Source organism: Physella acuta, unplaced genomic scaffold, assembly GCF_028476545.2.
Source record: "Physella acuta isolate Inbredline_101_S28 unplaced genomic scaffold, ASM2847654v3 ptg000640l, whole genome shotgun sequence".
In the NCBI taxonomy this organism is placed as follows: domain Eukaryota; kingdom Metazoa; phylum Mollusca; class Gastropoda; family Physidae; genus Physella; species Physella acuta.
The window spans coordinates 178,536-188,800 of record NW_026732159.1 but is presented as its reverse complement, the minus strand read 5'-3'; the positions used below and the strand labels follow the sequence as shown (position 1 = coordinate 188,800).

Sequence of the window (10,265 nt, the reverse complement as noted above, 5' to 3'; positions counted from 1 at the left end):
GAATGTTTACTATTTTTCGAATTTCGGTCAAGCCCGTATTGAGTATTTTATGTACGTATTTCGTATTTTCGTATATAGGATCCTGTTTTATATATATATATATATATATATATATATATATATATATATATATATATATATATATATATATATATATATATATGGGGCCCAAAAAATTTTTTTGCGGGGTGGCCCATTTTTTCTAGTTCCGCCACTGACATAGATCTATCTAAACTATTTCAATCATGGGGCTTCTATTGGATCCGAACAATCAGCGTTATAGCTCTAACATGTTTACAACAGTAGGCCTATTTAGAAAAGGTATGGAGAGATATGTTCAAATTTCGTTATCTTAAATTTTCGCATAGTATCGATTTTCTGAAGGTTAGTTATAATCATGCGCGATTTTAAAGGCAGTGTAGTTGTAACATCACAAAAATTGTTAATATAGGAGTTCCCCAGGGCTCAATCTTAGGTCCTTTACTTTTTACAAGCTTTTATTTAACTCACTTCCTCTGTCGTCAGTCTGTCGTCAGTCTAGATAGAAACGCAGGATTGAAAATTCGGACACTTCTACTTGACCGATACGATTCACATTTGGCACGTGGGTCAAGACATGAAGACAATGCAATCTGAAACTAAATTTGACTTAATTCGATGCCTAATTAATTTTTTATGAATTAATTAAAATTTGGACCGAATTAGTAGGCATGTCTATCTAACCACACCACACGCGTCATCACGTTCCATAGCTGCGCCATCAGGTTGAATAGCTGCGCCATCACGTTCAATAGGCGCGCAATGGTTTTTTAGTCATGTAACACTATCGTAAATAAAACATGTAAAGTACTGAAAAAAAATTCATAAAAAAACGTTTTAAGAACAAGCTTTTATGTACTAATGCACTAAAAAGTAGAAAATAAATTATACACTACTATTTAAATCACTATAAAGAAAAGCGTGGGTCTCTTCTCGAATATTAGTAAAGGTATAAAATAGGTACTAAAGTACTAAAGTGACTCACGCTTTTTCTTTATAGTAATTTAAATAGTAGTGTATAATTTATTTTCTACTTTTTAGTGCATTAGTACATAAAAGCTTGTTCTTAAAACGTTTTTTTTATGAATTTTTTTTTTATACATTAATGATCTTGTATTGCACATCGACGCAGGTCAGTGCGAGATGATCGCTGATGATACTTCGTTACATGTCTTTGCAGACAGCGCTGACTCATTTGGGTATAAACTTCAAATATGTGCCAACCAGATTGTTACATGGGCAAAATTGAACAAAATGAAACTTCGCCCCGATAAAACTAAGTCAATGCTCATTTCTACTCATCAGAAAAATCATCGTCTTCCATCCACCTCATTAGTATGAGATGTGAACACTTTAAAGCTGTTACGGGGGAGGGGGGAGGGGGGGGGGGGTGACAAAAACTGAAAAAATTATAGAGACAAAAAAGGGGGGGGGTGACACCATGTGGTGCCGCACTAGGCGACACCCGACCTAGCGACGCCACTGGATATATATATATATATATATATATATATATATATATATATATATATATATATATATATATATATATATATATATATATATATATATATATATATATATATATATATATATATATATATATATATATATATATATATATATAGGGGCGCCAAAAAAATCACCGCTGGAGGCTCCACTCAAACTTAATCCGCCCCTGCTTAAAAGGTTTTTGTTTGTATTAGGCGTGTAACAAACAAAAAATGAGACATTCTTAACCTTCAACCGTCCCACTTAACACTTCATGTTACATTACGTACCACCTTCAAAGAGCAATTTTACATTTTTTTGCAAGGAACACCCCACTCCCCCCCCCCCCCTCCCTTCCAACCGCGTAACCTACCGTATCATGTAACAATAACATGTCTTTGAATTACCCCCCTCCAGTTATGCAAATCGCCTGAATGTAAAGGAGAAAAATTGCTAGTTCATCGCATTAGTTACTGTTGTAAAGCTTAAACTTGGCTGTAGAAAGAAATAATCTACAAACCATGAGTGTCTTGCCTTTAAAACTAGCAGGAAGTTTGCAAAAATGCGATAAAGAAATCAATGACGGTTTTCTATAACATCAATCGCAATCACCTCCCCAATCCTATATAACACAATTTAACAGAAATAATTGAGAAAATAAAATAGAACTCTACAACCCCCCCCCCCCCAATCACCCTGTCCATACTTTATTAGTGTCATATGACATGCCCGGTCACGTAACAAACATACTCGTTCATGTGACAGCAACTGATAGGGCTTAGCGCATCCGGTTACACTAAGACAAGATCGGGTAACCTTCGTCTCAACTCTGACCTAGCATTTGGTGTTTGCTTTCATGCTTCACGACGGTATTTTAACGGTTTTAGTTTGAACAAGGTTGGTATCTGCAGGGGCCGTGCCAGGCTATTTTTGTATGGGAACACTGCTGAGTCCGCACAGCTTTATTGAGTACCTGGCGCGAGTCGGGCACAGTGCTGACCAATACATTCCTTTCCGTCAAAGAAGACAGGTAAAAGATTTTAAAACTCTACTTCATTTGCCCTGATTACTGACAAGTATCGGACTCGCTACGCTGTTGTGTCAGGAAAAAAGATAATATGGGGTGGGGGGGGGGGAGCATGGTTAACTCTCCCCCCCCCCCCCCCACAATCTCCCACCACCACCCCACTCCCATCACAGTTGAAAATGAATTTCGTGAAAATGAGGTCTAATTAAATATTGGATAAATAAACCCAGCAAGCAGCGTTTCTTCAGTCCTCGATCCGGGAGTTGGGGGAGGGGGGGGGGTGTGAGGGTCGGAGGAATGCCCCCTTTCCGGAGCACATCATTCACCCCCCCTCCCCTTCCCCCTCAGGACAACGTAGAAAAAAAACATTATTTATATTCAAAAATACACTTTAACCACTTTCCGCACCCCCGGAAGTTTCAATGCCCCCTACCCGCCGGCGGAAAATAAATATGTGAAACTACCCTTTTAATGAGTCTTCGAGTTTTCAATGAAAATTTCATTAATTTAATTCATCCAGTGAATAATAAACTAAGATTCGTGCTAGTGAATAATTCAGTCCTACCACCATCCCCCTCCACCCCAAAAAAAAAAACAATACGATTCTGCGGGCGCCCGTGAATAGGCCCCTATCTTTATTGAATGAATAGTGCTGCCTACTACATGGATTGTTGGTTTTCTACATGGCTTATGGCAACAGTTCGTAGAAGTGTAATACGTCCCGCTCAATTTAGCTAACTGTAAGCCATCTGGATGAAGCAGTTGATAAATCCTCATATTATATAACATTTGCGGAACACCCCACCACCCACATAAACCACGACACCATTCGGTAATTTAAAAACTATGATGTGTGAATAAAATATGGAAATTAAAATTAAATTATTTTTTTAGAAACAAGTGAGTTTGATACGCCATCAAAAAGAACAAAAGTAAAGCCGTTACACATTATATTAACTTCATCATCAAGGTTTCTTTCAGATCCCCCACCCCCGAGGGTGGACTTGACATTTCGAGATGGGGAACTTCAAATGCCCCCCCCCCCTCCACTTTTCGCTTCAAGAGAGGTTTGGAAAAAAACCACCATAGCAGAAATTGTTAAAAATCAAATGAACTATTACATAACATTTTCTCAACTAGTCATCTTTCCGAATAACTAATAGTCCAATATTTAACTAATTATGTAATAGTAATTGCCAAGCCAATCATACCATAACGGCCCATACATAAGAAGATGTTCACTGGAGCACGAATTGCCCAAGGCCAATTCAATGGATTAAACTTTCATGACACTTTTTAATGGGTGGTTTTTTTTTTTTTTTTTTTTTTTTTTTTTTTTTTTTTTTTTTTTGTGTGTGTGAAGACAAACGATGTTAGGCAACGGCTGCATTATTCCCATCCTTAATTTAGACATGGCCTTGAGACAGGACTCCCCTCCCGCTACGCCCCCACCCCCAGGGCACCAGTTGTTTGTAGATAATGAAAGTGGGTCAGTAGTTTCTCATGTATTTTAACCAGAAACGGCAGAAAACTGCTATCGTCACGTTGTTTTAAATGTATATTTTCTCGGCCTAGTTTCAAGGTTATGTTACGTCACTTGCGAAATCACAAGACCTCTCAACTCATAGGCGTAACGTCATCAACTTATGCTCGCAGTGGCGTATGCTCTAGTGGGGGTAGCCTTAAACTATTTCTTTTTATATGCATATGTATAACATAACTATTTCATAATAAAATTTTAGTTTTATGAGATTCAAAATTGGTAATTGCAAGCGACAAGAGCATATCCTGTGGGGGGGGGGGGGGGGGGGGATCTAAAAACAGCCACTAACCCATGCCTACAATTTTCGTATTTCCTAACCAATTAACTACTACCCAGCTAACACAGTATGTAATACCAGGGTCGGCCCAACCTTGGCCCAATGTTGTAATCATGGCCAAACATTGGACAAGCTTACGCCAGGGTACAGCCAAGATTTGTACATGCTTGCATCCCTTGATACCTTGATATTTAACCGTTTTTACCTTGGCTGCCAAGATTACACTGATTTATGGATTCACTGCAGAAATTTTAGTTAAATATGCTTGTTAAACTTAATATATGTTAACTAAAATTAATTTATCTTTTAATATCATGCTCTAATGTAAACATAGCATCAATAACAGACTACGTTGCATGTGTTAAACATTTTGTTAATCTTTTTAAAATTGTGTGCGCTACTGCCACCGGCCCCCTGTCGCCCATTGTCCCTTTGTTCACATTCCTTCCTATTGTTCGCAAGCCAGCATCCCGGTCCTGCGCCATTTTTCTTAACAAAAGACTTTGTCACTTTGTATCCAGTCACAGTAAAACAGGTAGGCCCACTGTAGCCATTTTAGTTCAACAGTGAGAAGTAGTATAACTGTATTTATGCAGAATCTGGAAAACTCGTATTTTTTTGTTCGAAACTTTAACTTTATGGGCCTAAGTCATCAAATAAAAGTTATAAAAGGTAGTTTATTTGAGGTAATAAAATGAGCCTAGATCTAGACCTAGATCTAGATCTATACTATATAATATTAATAATACTAGAGTCTATATTCTGTTTATTTTGGCATTAGGCTATAATTACATTTTACAATAATCTCCTTTATGATAGATCTAGATAGATCTAGATCTAGATTCTAATAATACTAAATAACTAAAAATCGTAATCAGAGGGCGGTTAATTTTGACAGCACTTTTTTTTTGTATTGAAAAGTATGCAAGTACGTTTGGGCTTGGGGTTATATTGATTATTGGATAGATCGATGTATTTATTGGTTTTCAACTTTAGGTATAATTATCACGCACAGGGAAAGGGGGGGCTTAAATGTTTATAAATTAATAAATAATCATTCACTTTAACTTTTTTAAAAACTTAATTTTATTGTTCTAGGCCTATTTGTGTAAGGATTTGAAACTGTCTTTATTAATTAATTCAGAGAGAGAGAGAGAGAGAGGAACAGTAGACACAATTATAGAACAAATTTCTACATGTTAAACAGTGTATTTTGATAGGTATTAATTTTGAAAAAAAATAGTCAACTAGAATTCTAAATTGATTCAAGATTGTCATTCAAATTTCTATTACTGTTACAGGTCCCTATGGGAGAATAAGATGTCATCATCATCACTCCTTTGTGGCCCCTGGGGAGCAAAGGGCTGCAACCACACATCTCCAGCGGACTTGGTTTTGGGCTGCTCCTCTAATCTGTGCCCATGAGAGCCCAGCTGTTTTCGCCTCCTCCTCAACCATTCTCTTCCATGTTTTCCTTGGCCGGCCCACCCTCCTTTTTCCCTGGGGATTCCAGTCTAATGCATGTTTTGATGAATAAGATGTAAGTTGTGTAAATAGTAGTGTGGAGACCTCAGAGCAACACTTAATTTCATGACCAACAGCGATAAGATGGTACTATTAGTAAGCCATACTTAATGATCAACACTACTCATATTATCATATAGAGGACAGAGTAGGCAAATGGTTGAGGACACTATTGCTAAACATAAAGCCAAGTTAGTAGTACATTCATCAGTTCACCTAAGTCTGATATATACCCAATTTAAGACTATGAAATAAAAAAGGTGGCTAGATATAGTGTTGACTACACAATCCTTTATATACAGAGATCAAATAAACAGAGATACTTAAAAATTAGTATCTAATCTGGCTATCATTTATTGTATCACTCACTCATTTTATTATTATATTTAATAACTAAGAATGCCATTTATTTTCAGGCCTCCAGGTGTTGTGTATATCAATCAGCCCACTGGAGATATATCAATCTTTAATAAATTATAAGGTCCCCACTGCTTGATACTTCACCAAATACTGGCTACACCAGAAAATGACTAAATGTTCTTAACACTTAACAACTGTAAGTTTAATTGTTTCAAAGTGAATAATAATTTTCATTTAGTAATTTTTGCTTGCATGTATTGATCAGCATGTGTAGTTAATGCCTTTACTGATATTAGTAAAATAATTTCAGACCACAAGCATTACTTCTGGGTCACTCTGAAGGGTCTAATCGTTCAATTACTGAATTGATAAAGTTGATGAAATTGCTCAAAAGTTGTCTGGCACCTTCTTAGCTCAGAGACATAGGGTAAGGGGTTTATAATATTTATATACATACTATTATTTTTTTTATTACCAGGTCTTTTTTTTTCACTTTTGTTTATAAATATATATATATATATATATATATATATATATATATATATATATATATATATATATATATATATATATATGCAGTATAAGTGTTACCTGGGTAGCATGAACACCCCAGACCACCAGTCTTTATACCTATATAATATATCGTTACAAGGTAGCAAACATGATGTTAGGGGCTTCTTGTTGTATGTTCAGTGCAGTGCAAAATAAAATAAACATAATAAATTTAGTGCAAAATGAGCAGTGTATGGTTGTAATTATTTCATAAATGACTTTTAGTGTGTAACTTTTCTTTTTTAGAATGTGGATGGATTATGACATACCTTGCACAAATCAACAACCAGGCTTTTATTGGATTTGAATCCCAAAGGAAAGAGAAAGTTTGTTATCCAAAACAAACATGGAAAATATCAGAAACCAACAAAACACAAGCAGGCAGAGTGTTATGGACACAACTTTGGGGAATCTCCTAAAACCAAGTATAAAAATAGAGAGGTGTGGTTGTGTCTCTCAGCTCCACAAGGGTCCACAAGAATGAGGACAACAGTGATTTTCGTAATAATTTTAGATCAGATTTAAAAAAAAAAATTTGATCAGATGGATCAGGTTAACAGTTTAATACATATTGCATTTAAGTGCTTAACGAAAAGAAAAGATGCTCTTACCAAAATAGTCTAAGAACAATGCTGATTTTAAATTAATAAATTGTTTCCTTTTGTAATAATATAATAATTTAAGTTGGCATTGTATGTATGTTTAGTGTAGATTTAATGCCCTAAATGAAATATACAATTGACATTTTTTTCTTTAAAGAATTAGTTGCAAATTTCTTTCATTATTTAGTTTCACTGTACAATCTGAAAAAAGCTTGCAACATTTGTATTGACAATACTTCTGCTGGTGATATTTATTTCTAATTAATGAAGTAAATTAATATATATTCAGTTTACTATAATTAAATACCTCATACTCGAGACAAAAAAACATTTATTAAATATCGCAGTGATATTCCTGTTCTACACAATGCGTATAAACCCTCGAACCATCTGTCTTTTGAAAGATTGTACATTTTGTATACACAATGGCATTCATTTCAACACTATTTAACCACAATTATAATCTAGAGATCCTGAACATATTTTCGTTCTGTTATTTATGGACAAGGCAGACTGGTCCAGCATTAAAATGTAAACCTTAATTAGAATACTTAAACGAGCTATGCAATTAAATGTTGTTAGACAAATATTTTATACTTTTTATTTTTAATGTTATGTTTACGTATCATAGTACAAGACAGCTTCTGTATTCTTGTACAGTAAATTAAGTTTTTACATTAGTTTAATTTAAACTGTAGGCCTGCTTAACATCTGTTACATTATATGAAAATGTTTTGTATATTTGTTTTAATTTGTTTGTATAAAAGTCAAAATGAAAGTTACTACACTATAATTTACTTATTCTTTTTCAATCAATACTTTATAGTATAGTTATAATTTTCTTACAATTGAATGGATGGTATAATACAGATTTTAATAGATGAGCAGTTCTTGTGTATGTATTGCTGCTTTACTACATTTTGATTAAAATTTCTTTCACATTTTGAAATTACCTTTGTAAATATTATGACTGATATGAGAATGGATCTTTTTGTATGCTAAAAATAAAAAATTGAGCCAAGATGTAGCCAGGATATAATACAGGCTGAGCCAAGGTATAGCCGAGATATAGCCATTATTGGGCCAAGATGTAGCCAGGATATAATACAGGATGAGCCAAGGTATAGCCAATATTGGGCCAAGATATAGCCATTATTGAGCCAAGATGTAGCCAATATTGGGCCAAGATGTAACCATGATATAGACAATATTGGGCCAAGATATAGCCAATATTGAGCCAAGATGTAGCCAATATTGGGCCAATATGTAGCCGGGATATAGCCAATGTTGGGCCAATATGTAGCCGGGATATAGCCAATATTTGGCCAAGATCTAGCCAATGTTGGGCCAATATGTAGCCGGGATATAGCCAATATTGTGCCAACATTGCGCCAACATCATGCCGAGTTTCACTACCAATGTTTCGCCAAGGTTAAGCCAATGTTGCACCAAGATGTAGCCAATATTGGTAACCAATGTTTAGCCAATATTGGGCCAATATATGTGTGCTGACTGGGTAACTTTCGAGATGGGGTAAAAAGAAACAACTTTTATTTTTTTCTTAAAGTAGAATCCTTAGCAAACTGAGTATTAAATCAATCAAGGTGACTTAATTTCTTACCTTTTCAGTCCCATGTCATATTCTGGCTACGGTATAAAGGTATCTGAAAATTAAAGTACAAACCTTCTATTTAAAAGATAGATCTGGCTGGGTCTAATCGTTTTTTAAATTTGTCATATTAATAATTAGAAGACCTGTCGTTGTACCAGTTGGTCACCATATTAACCTTTTCTAAGAAAAACAAATGTATGTCTTTTTCCGTGAATTTGTGGTTCTATAAATTTAGATTAATTAGATCTAGATCTAGATTCTATGTAGGAAACTAAAAATAATTGTTTTTTTTGTTTTTTTTGTAAATTATTATTATTAGATCTATGTCTAGATCTACAGCGTAAAATTAATGAACTTTTGTTGATATGATTTTCTGATGCATCGTTTGATAAGTTTAAAAAAAAAAAAAACATCCTTTAGGCCTACTGTCAGACTCATCGCCGTTGACCTACTTTCGAGCAGCGAGTGCTAACACCGTCACTGCGTGCAGCACGCACGAGTGTGCTAGCAGACGAATGTTTAACTCGTATCATATCGCTCCTGCTTGACGCTATCCTCGGTGATAGAGGAGGTTGTTTACTCGTGTTTGAGACTATGTGCTGTTCTTTTCTTCATAGTGGCTTTACATTGAGGCGTTCGTAAGGTAAATATTACTAGATCTAGAAATCTAGACTAAATAATTTGTTGCTAGATCTAGATTTATGTAGATTAGTGTCGGTTCTAGAATCTAAATGTATTCGAGTCTTTACTCTTCAACTTAATATTTAATCTGTCTGTGGCTGCCAGGCCTGTTGTTAGGCCTGATCAATAGGATTATTATATGGCCAAATTATTATTATTAGACCTAATGACTTTAAATTAGGCTAAATATTTAGAAATCTAGTAAGTGGGCGATTATTAAATTAAATTTATTAGTTTAGTAAGCCCTAACCTATCCAATTATATATTATAGTTGTTCTATTAGTAGGCTTAATACGTTTTATGAAGCGCTTCTGTAGGTTTATATTAGGATTAGGGATTGAAATGGCTTTAAATTCCTATATTATTAAAAAACCATAATAGGCCTATTTGTTGCGCCTGGTCTAGATTATATGCCTACTATATTTAGCAACCTATAGTGCCTAGATCTACATAAAAGTACATATGATTGAAATAGACTGCTCATTAGTAATTTAATAGAGTGCACTGAACTTAAATAAAATATAGATCTAAATTCTAGGCGTAATGGATAGGGCATT

General features: G+C 34.8%; 1 long non-coding RNA gene across 2 annotated transcripts; it reads left to right on the top strand.

Moving 5' to 3' along the window:
• The first annotated feature begins 4,886 nt into the window (after positions 1-4,886).
• Positions 4,887-8,355, top strand: LOC131948337 (uncharacterized). 2 transcript variants are annotated; one of them, XR_009387995.1, is made up of 5 exons: positions 4,887-4,912; positions 5,679-5,917; positions 6,318-6,457; positions 6,572-6,688; positions 7,060-8,355. It is a non-coding gene; the product is annotated as an uncharacterized LOC131948337 (long non-coding RNA). The 2 variants fall into 2 exon arrangements; XR_009387994.1 differs by lacking the exon at positions 4,887-4,912 and having other exon boundaries at positions 5,376-5,917.
• Positions 8,356-10,265: the final 1,910 nt, after the last annotated feature.